General features: G+C 38.9%; 2 protein-coding genes across 8 annotated transcripts in view; one reads left to right on the top strand and one right to left on the bottom strand.

Moving 5' to 3' along the window:
• Nucleotides 1-19620, bottom strand: part of PEAK1 (pseudopodium enriched atypical kinase 1) — a 196908-nt gene extending 177288 nt beyond the window's left edge. For both annotated transcript variants that reach the window (XM_067534698.1, XM_067534700.1), the window contains exon 1: nucleotides 19484-19620. The gene's annotated coding sequence lies outside the window, so the exon portion shown is untranslated. The remainder of the gene's footprint in view (nucleotides 1-19483) is intronic.
• Nucleotides 19621-19891: 271 nt separating this feature from the next.
• HMG20A (high mobility group 20A) overlaps nucleotides 19892-21388 on the top strand; it is a 58243-nt gene continuing 56746 nt past the window's right edge. Inside the window, exon 1 of one of the 6 annotated variants that reach the window (XM_067534706.1) lies at nucleotides 19892-20009. The gene's annotated coding sequence lies outside the window, so the exon portion shown is untranslated. The other 5 variants (XM_067534702.1, XM_067534704.1, XM_067534705.1 and 2 more) reach the window with 5 other exon arrangements.

Genomic DNA, 21388 nt, shown 5'->3' with positions numbered 1-21388 from the left:
ATATGAATTGTTAAATCTTCAGATTAACTATTTCAGAGTTGATCATTTTAGCAGGAACACCCATCTAATGTGTTTATCTTACATTCCCAAATATCTATTTTTAATCAATCAGAGAAGCAAATATATGATTCCTCCTTGAAGAGAATATAATCAAACCACTTCCTATGCCTTTTAATTATTTTGTGCACTTGTGTATTGGAGACATTTAGTTCAATGCTCAGGGCTCAAAGACCAGAACTGACTTGTCTAGATTGACTAAAACACTGAATAACTTCTCAATAAATATGATGTAGTATTTGCTCAGAAAGTGACCATTTAAAACAAAGATTCAGACTAACAGCTAAGCTAAGTGACATCACTAAAACCAGACTTCTCTCTCAACGAGCCCCAAATATTCCTGTTCATCATCACCACCAACACACTGCATTTAAAAAAAATATCTTCCCATTTAAGAACCATAAAGCGCTTTACAGAAGATAACAAATTAAGCTTCATACACTCACCTGTATGTTACATATTATCCTCATTTTATAGATGGGCAAGTCCTTTAGCCTCTTTGTGCCTCAATTTTTAAAGTTACACAGTAAATAAGTGGTAAAGCCAGGAACAGAACTCAGATCTCTTGGTGTAAAAACACAAGACCTGGGAACCCTTAGACCATGTTCCCTTCCAATATGGCAAGTTTTAGGCAAAATTATTCTAGTAAATGTATTATTACTTTATGAGCTTGGTTGTCTTTTTCGTATTCTAAATAGATTTAATTTTTGTGGTTCAGTACAACAGTTCTATGATTAAGTGTCTCTTCAGTTCAAAGTTGAGTATCACTAAGCGCTTTCAAATAATTAAGGAAATCATACCATGAGTGGACTTTCATCTAAAAGAGGAACTAGACACTCTATAAACTACTGGACTTTTCAAAACAGGAAGAAAGATACTTAATTGATAAATTAATTTTGAAGAAGAATCAACAATACTGAGAAAAGAGAGCAGCAACCATATTTGAAATTTAATGTAAATCTAATCTTTTAAAAAGAATACCAAAGTAGAGCCAACAAAAAGTAGATCCATTCTTACAGTTTTTCCAACACTTCCACGCTTTTCTTAGTGTTGTTCCTTTTAGCAGAGAAGTGAGCAATGATGCCGCCTCTCCCATCCAAAGGCAATCAGTTAGCCAACTTCAGCAACCACTATGTTGTTTAAAAATAGAAATCAATCTCAAAATATGATTTGGCAAACAGCACCTTAAACATTCAGTAGTTCTCTTTCCCTTCTTCACCATTTGCTATTTGTCCTTCCAAAATGCACAATATGCAAAGAAACACCTCAGTCAGCTCATATATAATTAACAGCTAGACAACATATAATACCACGCATATCATATGAACTTTAACACAAATCCAATGTGTTAATCACAATCTTCTTAAGAGTGCTCTTTGTATAACCAGCTCCCAGAATGTTGTGATGTTTCAAACAGTTGTCTTCATCTTCCATTAAAGACTACTGTGACTTTTCAGGAAGTCACCAACAAGCCTTGCCAGGAACTAAGGCAGCAATTGCTTCCTCCCAACATTTGTCATAAGTAAAAAAACAGTGCCTTCACATTTCTTACAACCTGCTCCATCAGCTTTTTCAATATGGTTAGTTCTCACGTATGTTACATACCTGCTGAACAAATGGCATAGAAAAACAAGATTCTGAAAATTCTAGAGCAGGTCATAGAAATTCTAGAGTAGGTCATAGAAATGTTGCATAGTAACCAGAATAAAAAGATCACAGAACTTAAGGTCCAGTACAATAAGGCCAAGGACAATAAGAATACATTTGATGCAGGAAAGAGGACATCTATTATTTGAAGAACTCATCTGAATCTTTGGTACTTGCCCTTTCACAGAGGAGCCATGCAGTGTTGTGGTGAGACACAAGCAGGGGACAAGAAAGATGAGGAGCCTGAAAGGATGCCCAAGATTTTATCAAGATAAGGCACACTGGAGGGAGGTAGTGTGTGGGGAAATCTCACACTGCCAGAATTTAGTATTTTTCCTGTGATAAATAAAAGACTTCATTCTCCAGAAATCTCAGTTTGGTATTTCTATTATCACTAACAAATTAAGAATAAAAATCTTTTTTTTTTAAGTGAAAAATAGTTGTGGGTCAGGAAGGGCAAGTCACCCTTCAGTACTGTCATATCTGTTGGAAGAAAACAGAAAAAGCATTTTACAAAGTGGGTAAAAAGAACCAAAATGGGGAAACTTATGCATGGAGGCAAATCTACTTTCTAACACCACTCCTAGTGCCAAATGATATTTTACATCACTCATATTTGCTAGAGATACCGATGCATATAACAGGAATCGCCACTGCTAAAAGTCCAAGTTTCTTCAGACCCCCTATCTTCTCAATGGGCACGTTCAAATATATTTAATGTTACTCTTAACAAGGATTCATAATATAACAATAAATATATTAGTTTAAAAGAAGAAATATTCTAATATGCAAGTACTCAGCAACTAGATTGTTCTATACAGCAACTTCCGAGTTCCTCTCTAGAACAGACAAAATGTTCATATAAGCAAAATCATTTGATTGTACAGACCCCTTTCTTGTTGGTCACTTTCACAAAATCCAAAGACTCATCAAAAAGACTATACATTTCACTTTGTCATGCCAAGGACAATGGGACTTCAATGATGTTTAACTGTTTGTCAGTGGGGATGAGTTTGGAAGTTTTATAAATGAATACAGAGACAAACATTTCTACTGTCATCAATAAAGCAGTTCAAAGGCAGTGTCAGTAAGATATAATGATTGATTTCACAGTTCATTGGTCCGAAAGTGTTTGTAAATCACTGACCCAAAAACACAAAGGATTGCTCATGGCCTCCTTAATAGGCTATGTCAACTGAAGAGACTTACAGACTGCTATACAATGGAAATTGATTGGAAACCAAAGGGTGGCCTGACAATCTTTCCTAATAGTCCTTTAAAGAATTTATTTTAAACAAGCCATATTAACCAAGTGATCTAACTAAACAATGGTCAGACAGTGCTAAATTAGCAAACTTTTCTAATTCCTCTCCCTCCTTGTCGTCTCCCCTTATCACAGTACTACTGTACAACTACTAAAAGCTTGCTACAAAACTGCCATCAGTATCTAATTACAGCACATCTAATCCAATTTGCAAAAACACATGTATAGATTTGAAGTCAAATGAAATTAGCAAGCAAAAGTCAAACATTTAAAAAATACTAAAGAGCTAATTCAAAAGCTTTAATACAGATTCAAAATTGACATCTCGGTACTAAGGTGCTAGCAACACTAGATAGCTTCAGAACAGAAAGACCCTCTTTAATATTACAAGTATCATCTACCCTCAACTTTTATTGATAGTTAAAATGGCTAGATTCTACTCTGCACATTTCAAAATTGCAAGACAAAAGAAGCATCTCATAATGTATCAATTAACTTTACTGGATTGCATTCATTACTAAATGAGCTTTCCCTGGTAAATGTTTCGGCCATCTCAGTGGTATCTACACTAGTCCTTTTTCCTTAAAACATAAGAAACAAACAAACAAAAACTTTCACCTGGTTCTGCTCCATCAATGGAAAGGTTTATATAGACAGGACTCCTGCAGCAGCCAGCACCCAGTGCATAGTAAGTGTAAATGACACCATAGTGAAAACACCAATGACCATTAACACTCTCTGCTGTTGACACCATCTGTGGAGCTAACTTGGTGGTATCAACAGTAGGAAATATTAAGGGGGACAAGGCTAGCATAAAAAAACAGAATGGATCCCTAATGGAAAACCACATTTTCATTATAAAGCTCTAGCTTTAAGTTAATGAATTTCATGTATGGAGGCCTCAAGTCAGTTACAAACACCTCCTCATAGAGCCCTCCACTATCTGTTCACTGCTTACACTCTTCCTCACTACTTTTACATCTGAAAGAGGAGATACATATGTGAAACTTTGCCTACTGAGTCTCATTTCCAGAAACCTAGTCCTAAACTAAAGCTACAGCAACAAGATCAAGAACTCCTGTATATACCTCTCAAGGTGCACATAGTGTGCTTTTGTAATTGGTTGCAACTGCACATTTAAAATTAAAACATGGCAAAGCAAAGGCAAAATAAATACTAGTTTAACATCCTGATCATAAAATCAGGAATTATTCCAAACGTCTACAAAATTATTTTACATATGTACAGAGTAACATGATTTTGGCCCCTGCTACAGGAGTTCCAGTGAAGGATTCAGTTGAGATCATGCCCCCATAGTGTTAGGCACCTTGCAAACACATAGCTACAAGACAATCCCTGCTTATAACTTAGTAGAAAGCATGGTGATAAGTTTGTGGGAATTAGAAATGAACACCAAATTTATGTCAAATAGAGGATACCAAACATCCACTGGATGGAAACAACTTTTAAATCACTGTTGAGCTGGGCAGGATTCAAACTGGTGACCCACAAGTGAAAGCATCCAGTTCCCAGCAAGTGTTTCTGTTACACCTTTGCAAATGAGGCTTCCTTTCTGGAAAAATGTTTATTAAATCAAGCTCTAACCTTTCTGAAACTGATATAGTAAGTCTTCCACTCTCTGGATTTACAGGAAAAGTTTCCCACACACTGCTCTCAAGGGATGGACACTGAGGGCTTGTCTACAAAGTGGGATAATGCGCACTACGGGGTGTGATTTCTAAAGCACACTAAAGTGTTGTCCATTAACTAGTTAACGTAGACCCTGCAGGTGTGCATTAAAGACCCCCTAGTGGACTTTAACTCAGTACTGCTTTAAACAGCATTACTTTAAAGTTCACTAAGGAGGTTTTATTGCTCACCAGCAGAGTCTGCATGAACCAATAAATGCACAACACATTAGTGCACTTTAGAAATCACATCACCACAGTACACATTACCCCACTGTGTAGATGAGCCCAAGTCTGCCACATCCCTATTATTAAAATGGACAATTCTCATCAATCAAATAAAATAATAAAAAAGCATCAGTAAGACAAATATTAGCACAACCTCCAAAATCACTTCTACGTACAGTGTTTCACAACATAAATGATTATGATTAATCCAAAATCCTTACTGGCTGACAAAATCCAAGAAGCATGACTTCATTGGTTGGACACATACAAAGGGTGAATAAAGAGGACCTCCAGATGACACAAAGAGCTACACTAGTTAGGGTCGGTTATACAGATACCTAATTGAATGTGCTTTTTCCAAAACAGTGTGTTGCAAAGTGGATGAGACTGTAATCAGAATACTGGGTCATAGTCCCAGCTTTACCGGAAGTGATTTTATGCAAGCTCTCTGTTATCTTAGCCGTGAAAGTGGTGAATGATGGTTATCCCCCTTTTTCCCCAAGTTATTACAAGCCAAGGTGTGATACAAGTTGTGAAAGGCAAACCTAGGACTAGAACTCATGGTAACTAAGCTTGCATCTTCCACTAGGCTAGGTATTTATTTAAGGCACCTATATTGGCATTATTATGGTAGAATTTTAGTTTTTAATATATTTATTCTCACAACACCCCTGTGACATAAGGAAGTACTTTTATCCCCATTGTAAAGATGGGGAACTGAGGCAGAGAGAGACTAAGTGACTTGCCCAACTCACTCAGGAAGTCTGTGGCAGATTAAACTCACTCTCCTAAGTCCCAGGCTAGATCTCACCATTGGCTCACTTTCCTTTCAGAGTATTGTGTGTGGGAGTCTGTCTGTCTTGCTTTGGTTCAAAAAATCATGTGAAGACAGCAGCTTTTCATATTATCATGAGACTGCCTGCAGCAGTGGCCAATTATGATAGATTTGTGAGAGTTGACAACACTGTCTGATGGCCTCAAACCAGTTGACACTAGACAGGATAACAAAAAAAGAAGTCCAAAATGTTAGTCTCCAAAGCACTGAATTGACCATGGAAGCAGGAGTCTCATCCCTAGCATTTCTCCCTCCAGCTAATTTTTATTATTACAGTAGTATATGGAAACCGCATCCTAGATTGGGACCTTATTCTCCTTGGCACTGTAACTACACATTGTAAGAGATAATCCTTGCCATGAAGATCTTACAGTCTAAAACAGAACACAGACAAAGGGTGGAAGAAAAGAATCATTACTCCATTTTGCAGGGGATTTGAATTGAAGCACAAAGAAATTAAGTGACTTATCCAAGGTCACACAAGAAGTCTGTGGCAGAAAAGAAATTGAACCCAGTGCCCATTTCCTTATCACAAGATATTCTTCTTTTCCAAGGTCAGATTTGAGGCATACTGGCCAGACACTATGGGGAAGTTTTACTACCATTACCAGTGCCATACTACTCTTTTGAGAAAGATGGAACTCTTGTTGATCTCTGGGTTTGAGAATGATAATAAAGGTCTAAAATATGTTTTGAAATACATGGCCATTCTATACCTATTTCAACAAAAGATACTAAAACCTGAGAGCCCCACTTCAACTACAGCATTAAAAATTACAGATTATTTTTCACAAATATGAAAATGTACCCACACTTTAAAAATGAATAAAAACATTATTTTCTATAAAGAACAAACATATATCCAAGTTATTTTGGAAACTCTCCTGACTGAATTACCAGAACTGCGGGCACCAATAATGTGTACTCCAGAATAATTTATTAACCATCAATGAAACTTCAAAATGCTTGTCATTTTGCAGACATTGATACTAGCAAGTTTAATCCATATATGAAAGACAGTAAAGAATATTTGCAATAATGGTTACAGTCAAAATAATTGACATTCTAAGAATCAATAAAAGTCGTACAGCCTTGGTCTAAAATAGGATGACCAGATAGCAAATATGAAAAATCAGGACGGGGGTGAGGGGGTAACAGGCACCTATATAAGACAAAGCCCTGAATATTGGGACTGTCCCTATAAAATCAGGACATCTGGTCCCCCCAATCTAAAATATCCAATAAGCCAGAGGCAATCTTTCACTTAAAACCCATAAGACTTTCAGCACATGGACCGAAAGGGAAACAATCTCTTTTGAAGTCTGTGCCTCCTACTACTCTCTCCCCCAACATCCCAAAAAAGACCTTACAGTCAAAATCCTGTTTTTAACTTTGCTTATAACATTGGATATTTCAACCATTTTATTTTATACATAGCCTCTTTCTCCAGATACCGTGAATTGTGTTTTAATAGCAATAAAGTAGACCCAAAAACACAAAGGAGAGCAAAAGCACAATTAGTATGCATGTTGATGACAATGCAAAGTAAATTATTGAAAATAGTTTTTATTCTTTGTGCCACTACATTTTTTCGTGCACCCTTAAAGCTTTCAGTGCAGTAAATTCCAACTAGCTATTTAGAAATCTGAAACTACTAGGAACAAAACAGTCTTTTCTAATCAGAGCGTCAGATATTTAGAAAGTCTCTTACATGAACTCTGGGGAATACAGTTCTTCAAAATTTAAAAGTATAGCAGTAGATGGCAAAACAGCCCAAGTTTTACAGAATATCTATGAAATATTCCTCAAACTACTTCAGGCTATACTTAAAACAATCAAAGTATAAAGATTATGTAGTGAACAGCACAAAGCCTAGAAGAATCATTCCTTCCAAAATATGCAAAAAGGGTCTTTCAAAAGCACACATTAATTCCAACATGCCTTAATTGGGCAGACGAGACTATACTTCCCCTATTTTCACACTGTATACTGTTTATCCAAAATACATGTTTATCACAGATAGAATCATAGAACTGGAAGGGACCGCAGGAGGTCATCTAGTCCAACCCCCTGCTCAAAGCAGGACTAACCTCAGTTAAATAATCCCAGCGAGGGTTTTGTCAAGCCGCAGCTTAAAAACCTCTAAAGATGGAGATTCCACCACCTCCCTAGGTAACCCATTCCAGTGCTTCACCACCCTCCTAGTGAAAAACTTTTTCCTAATGTCCAACCTAGACCTCCCACCCTGCAACTTGAGACCGTTGCTCCTTGTTCTGTCATCTGCCACCATTGAAAACAGCCTAGTTCCATCCTCCCTGGAACCCCCTTTCAGATAGTTAAAGGCTGCTATCAAATCCCCACTCATTCTTCTCTTCTGCAGGCTAAACAAGCCTAGCTCCCTCAGCCTCTCCTCATAAGACTTGTGCTCCAACCCCCTAATCATTTTTGTTGCGCTCTGCTGGACTCTCTCCAACTTCTTCACATCCTTTTTGTAGTGGGGGGCCCAAAACTGGACACAATACTCCAAATGTGGCCTCACCAATGCCGAATAGAGGGGAATAATCACTTCCCGCGATCTGCTGGCAATGCTCCTACTAATGCAGCCCAATATGCTATTAGCCTTCTTGACAACCGGGCATACTGCTGACTCACATCCAGCTTTTATCCACTGTAACCCCCCGGTCCTTTTCTGCAGATCCCTGTATCCACGATAAAACTTGTCCTTTAGGGATGGAATAAACTGCATAGTAGCATTTTTAAGATAATTACCCTTCTAATAAGAAGCTTTCCTTCTCTTCTCCCCTGAGAAGAGAACAAAAACTTGTATTTCAGTATATTTTTCTTTACTAAGGCTAAATTCGTAGCATTTCAGACAACACACTTGTATCAAGCAAAGAGGCACACCACTTTCTCTCTCTGTTTTTGACTATTTCCGTGCTTTTGACAGGCAGAGTCATTTTCACCCAAGGATCTGAAATTGAAATATCACTACTACATCCAATCCACACCAGTCACTATGTGCTCATCACCAGCCTGAGGAAGGTTCCTTATATAATTGAGATTGTCTGCTCATATTTTTAAGCTTGTCAACACACGGAATAGAACTGAAGGCTTAGCTAACCTCTCAAATTAACCAGTTTGACATTTTCCCCCCCATGGTCTGACAATTTTCCATTCTAAACTTGATCAGAAAGCCAACAATAAAATAATAATGTTGGAGAAGAAACTGTTAGAGGTACAGATGGATGGCATGGCTGTAAATACACTCGGAAATCAATAATTCCCTGACTGACTGGTGCTAATAGCAGATGTTGTGCCTTCCCTGTGCTTTTAACAGCCAGTCAGAAAGAATTGGAGGGCATGGATCAGTGTTCATGTCGCACTCCCCATCAGTACCTGGCCAGAGCCAGGGAAGCTAATGATCCAACCAATGGACCAAATTCAGTGATGAATCCTGGTCATGTGCCACCTGAGGCACATTGCGCGTACATGAAGAAGAAAGAATTTTCAGAACTCCTTAAAAATACTGTAAAAGTGGGGCAGATATTTTGCATCTCCATCTCCAACAACCATGTAGGTGCCAATATATACTGGACCTCATGTAGAATCAGTACTCCTTAAAGTGATACTATACTTCCTGGAATAATGACCAGGGGAACAAAGATCTTGTGACATGGGAGATCAATCAAGGAGTTTAAAATCAATGCTAACTAACTGAAAGACACTGATTTTAGATACCAAAGTAACAGTAGAAATCCCTAAAAATAGACAGACAGATACACAGCCAACTAAAAATTAAGTGAAGGCAGATTTCTGGTTACGTCAATAGAAAGCAAAGAAAAAAAACCTTGGATGACAATTGGACACATTCCCTGTACACCAGTTTTAAACATATCACACATTTTAAAAAAAGACAACCATTAAAAATGGTATTTGAGAATCATGACATTTCATTGAAATGAAATTGATTCAAATGATTTGAAATCAATTTTACTCATGTATATTAGTTACTTTTGAAAAAGAACATATCCTTCTACCCTGGAGAAGTTACGTTTGATGTGCTGCTGCTGTAACTCTAATGCCCACCATTCTAGGAGTGCACTAAAAATGGAACACTATCCTGACTTTTGGAAGAGTGTAGCAATCTGTTGCTTATCTACTGACACTTGTTTTTCATCATTTCACTTGCACAATAAATCTTTCATACACGACTCAGTTGGTTGCATCTACAATGTCTTTGCAACTATAAAAACCAGCGCTATTTTCTTATTTTAATAGATTTTTTTCCAACATTAGAAATGGTAAAAGGCAATTAAATATTAAAAAGCTTATGTGAAACCTCTGCCTTTCCCTCCTACTTTTAACTTATGCTGCTTTTTTGGGTGGGGGTCAATAGTGTTTCATCTTTATATTGTGACTTCACATTTTTACATTTTAATTATATTTGTGCACCTCCTCAAAAGCTCTGGCAGTATGGGAGGAATGCTTTATAACACTATTATTTAGTATTTTTCATTATCTCATCTTTATGGGAACATACCGAACATTCTGATTGTAGAGCATACAGAGCATTCGGATTGTGCTAATATCCATTTCAACATGCTTCAATACAATATTGCTCTTTAATCTGCAAATTTAGCTTCAAAAGATCTCAGAGCTGACTATTATCTCTATCGTTCAGCCATAACTCTGTTGATTTACAGTAATAAAGATAATGTAAAATATAAACAGTAAAATAAACAGTTAAGTCCACCTGCAAAAGATAGAGAAGGGAAAACACTTCAATGTTTTAACCATCACATTATTAAGAGCTTGTTAAATGCTTGTAAAATAAACAACAGTGGATATTGGGTAATCTGATTTTTAAAATGCATCACTTCTTGCTGTTTACAGTATTAATCCACTAAGATTTGCAATATAGCATTTAAAGAATGTATTCACTAAATTCCTTACATATGCACACGGGTAACTCCAATGAGAGAAACAACTGATTCAGCTATTCCTATTGAAAGTGATTGCGCAAACAACAGAAATGATCAGATACATCTCACATTCCAACAAGCAAAAATACAATTACAAGGAACGCAGCATGAACTTACCATGACTAAAGCTCCACTGAAGCTGAGGAATCTGACTAAATGTTTTTCAATTTCACCTTAAATCTGCAAAGCTGTGGCAGAAGGTTTTTCATGGCAACTGTTACTAACAGTCTCTCTCTATCTACGGCTAAGCACAGGTGCTCTGAATATCAAGAATAGCATTCTTTATTGTGCAGCACCTTAGTAACAATTCTCATAAAAGAACCCTTGAAAGAGATTCTCTCCTACTCGAAGAAGATATATAACTATATATAGCTAACTTTTAAGAAATCATGAACACGACCACCATCCACACACCAAGAAGTTACTGGAGTGAGATGGTAATGCTGATGTGGCTGTCAGCACCAATGAAGATTACAGAGAAATAATTAAGTGCGCTTTAAGCTCTGCAGGTTTTAGTCAGCCTGTCTTGACAGTTTCTTTAACAGGGATATTACCTTCATTTCACAAGAAGGTCTTACCCATAGGAATGCATAGGTGCTGATACAATTCAAGCTCCAGTAGGCTTTGCCCTAACATGTCTTTGCTTCCTGAATATCCCAAATTATCTTTTCAAAGCAAAAAGAGGTACTGCTTCACAAAAATGAATTGTCTCACTGAAAAAAAACCAAACAAACCAACCAACCCTAGACACAGTATTTTTAATATTTCATGATTACAGGAGAAAGACACATTAATGATTGCTTCATAATGTATATTCATTTTCAGCTGTTTGATGCTTTTTTTTTTTTTGCACAAATTCTAAGTGACATTCCCTCCATTCAGCCCAAATATATGCTAATAAATAAAACACGGTACCAGAGTTTTTATCTGAATGAATTTTACTCTTTAATGTTAGAAAGTATCTTTCAGCATTTAGTCCCAGTCATACACATATGCACGGTCTTTTTGTACCTTTCATTGTCTCTTTCTTTATAAAAAATAAATCAATAAAAAATTGTAGCTCCATTGACTGCAGTGGAATTACCCATAAAGCCTAAGTTTATGCAGAATCAGGGCCTTATTTTGTATGTGTAACAACTGGTTACATGTGAATCCTTCCCTTTCCTGAGGCTTCATATGTACTAAATTCTCTCTGCATCTACACTATTGGTAATCTCCCTGCTTCTAAAAACATTTCCGGTTTACAGTAGAGAAGCTGTTAAATAAACTATCTTCTCCATGGATCATTCTAAGCAGCGAGAGAGTCACGCTCACAATTTCAGACTTAAAAAAACCACACACATATTGTGCAATCTTAAGCAGAACTACCCATCCTAGAAAATGAGGGGAGGAGTGAAAAGAGAATCAGTGAGGAGTTTGGCTTCAAAGATGGATAGCACTGTATACAATACAGTAGAAAGTGGAAGATTTCTTGCACTAACATTTTCTCACTATATTTCTGAATTTGTCTCTCTTAACATGGTATGACATGAAGATTTATTTTTGTCTAGTTTTCAAAACTACATCTTAATTTAAAGACTGTTAAAGCAATCTTGGGGTATTCACTATAACCTTGCATGGGCAGACTCCTGGGCTCTGTAGAGATGCAGTGATTTCAATGGGTCTCCTTGTGGTTTCAGGGTTGAGCTTGCAAAGCATTTGTTGAATGATTGGGGTCTAATACAAATGGGATGTTCGGTTGAAGGGAGCCCAAACTAGGCTCAGGAGAACACACTAGGGGAAAGCTAATTATAAAGGGACATTATTAACTTGAAAACTTGGCAAATTTTAAAAACAAGATATTAGTTTCAAGTATTACATGTATCCTTATATCTACCTTGCAATTTTTTTTAACATTATATTTTCCAATTTTTAAACATTCTTTTTACCTCCCTTGTTGCTGTGTTTAAAAAACCCCTCACAAACAGAAGAAACTGACTGACAACAGAGGGGAAAAGATTAATTGAATCTATGTCAATTGTTGTCAAATGTACACAGTAAATACACTGAAAAATATTTTTCCTCTAATCTCTTTCAGTTATATAGACTGTAGAAGTTAAACAATCGATAAACAAGTATTAGGCAAAAGTATGTTTTTAAGCTGATGTCCTTTTAAAGTGTCTGCATGTGTTTGTAAAATGTTTTATTTGTAAAAATAGCCCATTTTCTACACTTTCATACAATCTCTAGTACATCTTCATAAAGTTTACAGATGAAGGTTTTCCTGATAATATAAGATATTGTGCTAAACAGACTCCAGAAAACTACATATATAAAGATAAACACATGTGCACTCACACCCACCCACTCTTTTTTGGTTACAGTTATAGTCCCCCCCCTACTACGAGTTCCCTGTGTGTGGAGCCCTGTGACTGCATGGAACCCCACAGATGCAGATAAATCCCTCACAAGCACAGCACATTTTAGGATGAAGGCCATGATCTTTTAAATTGCCTAGCTTCTTACTTTTTAAGGTTTGATGCAAGAATATTTATGTCCAACAGAATGGAACACTGATTTTTTTTAATACCCTGCCTCTCCACCAACAAACTATAAAATAACCCAAATATGTTTAATTTTAAACACATATAGATTGTGTTTATTCTGCAGTTTTTGGGCTACTCACTACATTTTCAGAATAGCATGACTAACAGTTAAGACCCCGAGTCAGCAAGATACTTAAAAGATCTTATTAAATGTTATCAGTCTGTGTTGTGATCACTGACTTCCTTTTTATTCATTTAGTGCAATTCTAAAACGTCAATGAACTTGATCTGTCTTCTTGAAATTGGCACCATCAGCAACAATATATTTAATCGTTTTGTTTTTTTAAATGTAACTGCTGACCACAAATTTTTATGAGTTTATAACTTAACCTTGAGGCCTTACTCTCAAATTAAACATGGCATATAAACTATCAGATGGATTTTTAGAATTAATTATTCAAAAAGTCCACTTGATTATCTCCAAGATATATATGGATAGAAAACATTTTTAAAGATTTTATTCCCCTTTTTTACACCCAAATGGTGGAAAAAAATGCATATTCTATGCAATAAATAAAGTATCCCCAGTTCTAAGAAACCTGACAAAATAATAATCCCTATAAGGAATAACCAAGGATTTTAAATATTTTTAATGTAGGCATAGTAGATTAATGCTGTTAAATACTTTTTATAATATGCTGTGATGTTGTAACCGTCTTGGACCCCGAATATTGGAGACACAAGCTGGGTAAGGTAATGTCTTTTACAGGATCAATTAGTAAAACCAAAAGCTAGTCTCTCTCACCAACAGAAGTTAGTCCAATAAAAGATATTACCTCACCCACACTGTTTATAATAGTTATTTAAATTTAAAAGATGTCTAACTGAGCACAGATGTACACCACTAGTGACCAAAGTGCAGCTGCAGATATTTTAATGTTGCCCATTTGGCACCATCATAATTATATTAACTGCAACCTGTCTGAGAATCTCGTACCAATGCTGTTCAAGAAACTCACTGAAAATTAGGCCCATACCAACTTCATGGCCCATGTCCGTAATGTAAGGGATCCCTCCATGGGGAGGTTTGACTGACTTCAGTGAGACTTCCAAGGGTGTAGAGTTCTGTGGGATGATTGCCTTTATAGGACTGAGGCCATAGTCAATCTACATTACAAGCACACTCATCATAAAGGGGAATTGCAGCCTCATAGCTGCACCACTGTGGTGTACACACCTACTACAGCAATGAAAAGAGTTCTTCAGTCATGTTAGTAAATCTCTCTCTCTAAGAAGTGGTAGCTAAATCAACAAAAAAAATGTCCATCAACCTAGCGCAGTATACATTATGGCTTAGGACAGCTTAACTAAGTCTCTCAGGGGTGAATTTTTCATATCACTGAGCAACGTAGCTAGGTCTAACCTAACTTTCTAGTACAGATCAGCCCTCAGAAGAGCAGGAGCTCAGTTTACTGTTACCTCACACCTGTTCAATGCAAAATGTGTGTAACACACTATCATCCTGACTTAGTGTCATTTTACACCAGTGTAAATAACTACACAGGGTGCAGAGCAATGGTGGAAGTGGGTTCAAGAAGTGTAGCACAGTTCTGTAAATACCTGCCAACTTAGTTCCATCTACACAGACAAAACCAGACCATATTATAACATTTGCACTACTGCTATTTTGCGACTCATTTCCCTAACATGGTTAATTTTTTTATGGCAGATGGGTCCTTACGAAAAAGAATCTTTAACATTAGACCCATTCCCATTGCCCAACTCGACTTTATGCACATTTCAACTAATCAGACAATCTGTAGTTACAGCAGACCAGGAACACCAAACCATAATTTTTATTCTGATACACAATTATAATATTAGACAACTAGACAGAACTGCTGAAGTTACCAATTAAAAATAAATTATTTACTTGTGTCACCAACATTTCTGGCATATTGAAATAAAATAATTTGACAGGTGTAATTTTCTTTCCACTTCACCATTTATGCTGTTTACTTGTAATATTTCACTCAGCTTTGACAATTAAACTAAACTAGTCAGTTTTATTTTCTGCTTTGGAATCTGAGTTTTGATTACTACACAAGAATTTTAGAAGGGGGAAAAAAACACGAAAATGTTTCTGTTAACATTGCATTAAACTCATCCTTGGGCTAGTGCAAGTCTCACCACACCACTTAAGCCCTGAACAGGACCAACACGAGTACGCCTGTAAATCCCCTATTAGCCACAGAAATGGTCTCTGTGCCAGCCCCACATTGGTCAACACAGAACAATGGGATTGGGAAGACTGAGGGCTGGCCAAGGAAGGTGCCATGCTCTGATATAGTTTCAATGGCCCAACACACTAACCAAATAGCACCTAAAGACTGCAGCCTCTATTTCAGCCTGGGCACTGTGTGATGGATTTCTCCTCCCACAAACCTCCACACTACTAATTTATATAGGTGGAATGAACTTGGGCTCCCTTCACCTCCCCCCAATAAACACTACATTTTGGCACTAAAATGACTGGACAGTATCCCTTCAGAACTTTGCTATAACTAAGACACAAACCAAAAACCACTAAGACATACATATTATTATGTTTTCATAGTGTAAAGAAGTAGTGACAATGACAATATGGGATTATATACCAACAATTAATTAGACAATGAATAAAACACTTCATTATAATTATTATAACTCCAGATCACCAGGTCAGATATTTTAATCTCATTTCTGTATTTAATATCTCTTTTTTTATAAACAAATTTTCTTACAGTGTTCACATTTGCAATACTTCCCTGTATGATAAATTCTCTCCCATCATTACATCTATAGTAAAATATCAAAATACAATGACAATGTCAGAATGTTTGCTGTGACTCTGCAAATGAGGGAGCAGCTCAGCAAGATTCCATCAGGCATAACAGTTCAGGTATTGGGAGTAAGTATGGAAGCTTACATAGACCTACTGTTTGAACCATGCTTAAAAATTAATTTAGAAATCTTGGGCTTCTCTTGTCAAGAGCTCAGGAGAAGAGGGAATCCAACAGCCACATGTGTAAAACAAGACAGATGACAACCCAGTCAGCAGCAGCAAAAAAACAACCTTGTCAGAATGTGGCCAGATAGAAGAAAAGGGAAGACAAAGAGGAGTCAAAGAAGCATCTTCCATCAGATCAGGGCAACACAGCAGATAGGATAGGTATTTTAATAGTATGTTTATTTTGTGAACATATGTTTCCTAACATGACAGAGAGACTTAACAGCAATCACTAACAGCTGTGATGCCAAACCGTAACTTGTGATTGTGTGGCTCATGTCAAAAGATTTTACTGCCCCGATTACACAAGAGACCATTAAAGTTCTGTTAGATAAAAAATCTGTCCTTTTTTCCCCTAATGAACTTGCAAGGATTTATTATAATTAATTAATCAATCAATCAATCAATCAATCTATTTGGTAAGCATGTGCAAAAGAATATGTATTTAATTAGATAAATAAAATCTAAAAAAAAGGTCTATGTAGAATTATATATACAGAAATAGGTATGTATCCAAGGTATGGAGTGGTCCTTTGCACAGATATACCTCTTCCCCTCCCCCTTCCAAAAAAGCATAAAATGTACTGTATACACAGCTACCCCTCTGGAACTTTTCACCATAAAATGTACTGAACGAAAACTTTAGTGCAAAAACCACTGTAACTTTTCAACACAATAGTATATGTTATGCTGTTAAATAAAAACAAATATGCAGTAAATTCAATAGCTCCTGTCCTTGAATAAAACTATCCATAATATTAATAGTGTATTTCTGTGCTCAATGTAAGTAGGTGACACTGACCAGCACCAGTAAAGATCTAGGATTAAACTTGCTCAGGTCACTAGATTTGTCTCTTGGCTTAGATTTATATTTTCTGTCCAATATCTTAAGAAACACACACTACCTGCCATTGCAGTTCATGTGTGAATGAGTCACCAGAATCAAGATAAGCCAAACAATTAAAAAAAAGTAATCTGGGAAGTTAGGGAATGGAGCTACCCATAAGGACGCTCTGACAATAAGGTAACCCCATCATGAAAGAAGTATGTAGGATTACTCATGGAAAGTTACTCATGGAAAGTGAATAATTCATTTCTTACATACTTCAACGCTGTAGAGAGCAATATGAGGTTTTCCTGAAACACATGCTAGAGCACAACTTTGCCAGATGCTTTATCTGGAGAAATCATCAGTAGCTACTTTGCAGAATAAAAATCTGTAAGCTAATATGGAATCAGGTGAGAGCTCTAACTAATCATGTTAAACCTAAATCAGACTTGCCAAGCAAAATGTTCAGCAATACAAATACCTCCGACTATACTGCTCAGAATCAACTACGTAGCTGGTCAAGGAAACAAGTCAATCATCAGTTAAATGTAGGCACACCAAACTAAATTAACCTAACTTATAACAGAGACCAGCTTTTTTTTTTTTTTTTTTTTAATTATAGGACAACCAATTTTGAAATAGCTTTTATTTAACTCCAGAATTTAAATTCCAGAATTCCATCAAATCTGGAATAAATGTCTCCAGACCTCAGTTTGGGATCTTACAACTGTTTGATTTAGTATTTTGTAGAGAATTCTTTTATTTAGGGTCTCCTGCAAAGTGAAATTTTTCACAGACACATGGCATCACAAATCCAGGAGTGAAGTGCTTCAACAGACATGAGACAGCCCTTAAAACATCTAGGATAAGAGAAGAAACTTCAGAGTCCTACAAATTGATCAAAATGCACAGAAAGCAGAGTTCCACAAAAAGAAGCACCCAAAATTTGAACTAATATAAACAGAAGCAATCTTTCTGAAGAAGAGGCCCTGATGAACTCCAAGCTGGGAGACATACTAATGAATGTTTCTTCCATCTTGTGTCAGATACCAGCTGCTCAGTAAATAATGATAATCACTGTATTACATAAATACCATTTTTTACCCAGTGTTACAAAGCAAATTCTAATGAGTAACTTCTGAACCCTTCCATATCTGGTCCCAGCTTAATCTTTGGGGAAAATAGGAAAAGAGATAAGGAGAGACAAAATCATATTGATCAAGCAGCCAAATCTCAAAATAAGGGACAGAAGAGAATAGTAAAACAGTATAATGTAGAAAGTAATTTGGTATTTGTAAATTAATAATTTTATCTCATGCCAGTAATATACAATAATAAAAATGAGAGGGAACCAGGTCTGTGATGACTAGAAATACATGGAGTCTGCAGCAATGTTTTATTTGTAAAATTCCTAGAAAGTGGAAATAGAGGAATGGACCACAAAGATCTCAAAACTGCAGACTGAGGTAGACAGTGTCACAACATATTTAGCAAATGAGCATGCTGAAAATGCAAAATATATATACACACACAGGAAGAAAAAAATTATGTTTCTTTATTAAAAAGCTAGTGTCAGAGTACATCTAATTTGAAAGATAGTAAGGTTAGCAACTGCCCTGGCCTCCCAGCCTACAAATAAATAACTGGTCTGTAATAAGAAGCAGTTGGGAGAGATCTATGGACTCAATCCTGGCTGAGCTGCTTGCCTCTTAGTTATGTCCAAGATCCTCTGGACTCAGCAACAAGCAGCTCCGCCTCTCCCTTAAGTTTGAAGAGCCCCCTTAAGGCCCTAGAAGCCAGAGAGGAGGGGGCAAATGAAGAGACAGGCAATGAATCCCCGGCAGTGGAAGGATGGAAACAGAGATAATTAGGTGTCCTCCTTTGCTGCTCTGTCTTCAATTCCTCCACACTTCCCTGCCCCCCAGGGGAGAAAAGGGGGAGACGGGGATGTCAAAAAAAGTTGATCAGCCATTTCCAATGTATTTTTACACCTCCTTCTCCAGCAATCCACTGAGCAGGAAATATAGGTCTCTTTATTGCTCCCTACTGCCTGCCCCCACCCAGACCCCAACTTAGGAGGCGTCTTGTAGAGGAAATCTGAGCCGGAGGGAGGGGAGGGGGAAGAAACCAATTAGTTTTCCCTGGATGGCTCTGCCTCCCTCCCCTCCGCCCCCCATCAGACTTCCCTCTTCACGGTTAAAGGGGGCAAATAACTACCCGACTCCCTCAGCACATAGGTCCCCTCCTCCTTCTCCTCCACTGGAGACGGACCTATTGGGTCAGGCCCACCCTCGCCCCCCGCCCCCGCGTCAGAGCCATTTAATTCCCCCCCCCGGTCACTTTAGCTACCCCCCCCCCACGCTGTTCTTGCCCTCTTACCTCAGAAGGGCCCCAGAAACTGTGGCGGGGCTGAGGAGTTCCTTAGTGACGGTTCAATTCAGCTGCCGCCGAGCCCCGCGGAGGAGCCGTCTCTGGCACCGACCGACCGACCGACCGACTCACACACAACTGCCCGGGCGGCCACAGCCAGAAACCACGCCTCCCCCGCCGCGCGCGACACCAACTGCCCCTCCTCCTTCCCCGCGCGCGGCACCAACCGTCCCACAGCTCTCTACTGCGCGCTCCGACGAAGGAGACAGACAAGAGTCTAGCGACCCGCGCGCTCCCGAGCGCACGGGAGGCGGAGCCACGAGTGCGAGCTCCCAAAGCGCTCGCCGATTGGCTGGAATGGTGGCAAAGAGTATGGTGCCGCAGGGTAGGCATGAAAGGTTTCCTGAGATGGTCCCAGTGCGGTGTAGTCGGAGAGGGGGAAGAGGAGACTACGAGCCCCAGCATGCATTGCGCTCACCCCGCCGCCTGGCCCTTTAAAAATTCCGTCACGTCTTCTCGGCGTACGTACGAAAAGGTATACTGCCGCCAGCAGGATCAAATAGTTCTGCTCTGCCTTCCCGCCTCCAATCTCAACGGTGTAGCGAAAGGAGTCGGGGGTTCTTCTCTCCGCTTCCGCTGTCGATTGCCTTGTGCGGCGGCTTCTCTTACGTGGGGAGCTGGACCGGGGAGGCTGGGTGCGAGAGGGGCGGAGAGATCTGTGCGGGCAAGGGGAAAGGTAATGCGGCAGTGCGTGTGAGGCTGAGGAGACTGAGTGGGGTGAGGGGATTGCGCGCCGTAGCGGGACCCCCTCCCTCCCCCCGAAAGACACCTTGCGGCAGGTCAGTCAGTAGGGAGGGGCTGGGAGGCCCCGGGACTCCTCTCGCCCCCTCTCTCCCCGTTCGTGGGTATGTGAGGGCCTCACTGGTGAGAGGGCATCCCCATTCTCTGGGTCCGAGGGGAAGGGGGCCCTGCCTAGGCACCCCCACCCCGGGATCCAACGTATTTTCCTCCAGCTTCCGCCTCTCACCAGCCCCAGCAGCCTTTATTCAATCTCGGCCCCTCCTCCCCACTAACCTCCCTTGTGAAGGGAGAAGAGGGGATGAGCCAGGGGCTGCCTAGCCCGCATCCCAAGACACCAAAGGAAATCGGGGCTCTGTCTCTCAGACAGGGGACCAGGGCCTGCTATGGGGACGAAGGTTTGGAGTAGAAGGGAGGGTCTAATGCGTCTGAGGCCTCTTCTCTCATAAAACCTCCATGACTCTTCAGGCACAAGAGGGCCAAACGTGGTGATGGTCCTTTAATTTCTTTACTCCATAAACCTCAACTGTACTATGAGGTCGTGTCTAGTAGATGATACCAGCTGTAAGATTTGAAAATCCACTCATAATGGGGAGCTTTAGCTCCTAATTCCTGTAGAATTTAGGCTTTTAGTTCTTGTGTTTGCAAAGCCTGAACAATCTTCAGGTAGATTGCTCTCAGTTTTTCAGAGCTCAGCAGTCACAGAATAAAGTTGAAAACACTGGTCAGTTTTGCTGCTACTGTTAGGGACCCCTGGGTTAGCAGTAAAACAGATGAGCAATGATATCAATGTCCTGCTGTTTCTGCTCAGAAGAGCTATGAGCAGCAGCTGAGCTATTCAAAGAGAAAGAGAACTCCAAAGTATGCTGGAGGAGTTATGGAGTAGTGGAACTGCATCTACCTTGATGAGGAAGGGTAAAAATACATCTTTGAATCCCCTTATAGCACCTGGGAAGCTATATGGGTGGGAAAGAGAAGGAACTGCTGGAAGTGAGAAGCAGTTTTAGATTTATCAAACACCCATCTAGAGGCTAATATGAAAGACTGGGACAGCACTCCCCTTACCAGCAGATGGAGGCTGTCCTTCTTATTGGACATTACCTCTGAAATGTGCTG

Source organism: Emydura macquarii, unplaced genomic scaffold (assembly GCF_026122565.2).
Source record: "Emydura macquarii macquarii isolate MOO-44397 ecotype Brisbane River unplaced genomic scaffold, CSIRO-AGI_Emac_v2 contig_3451, whole genome shotgun sequence".
In the NCBI taxonomy this organism is placed as follows: Eukaryota; Metazoa; Chordata; order Testudines; family Chelidae; genus Emydura; species Emydura macquarii.
The sequence above is the reverse complement of the archived record's forward strand: the minus strand, read 5'-3'. Positions and strand labels throughout refer to the sequence as shown.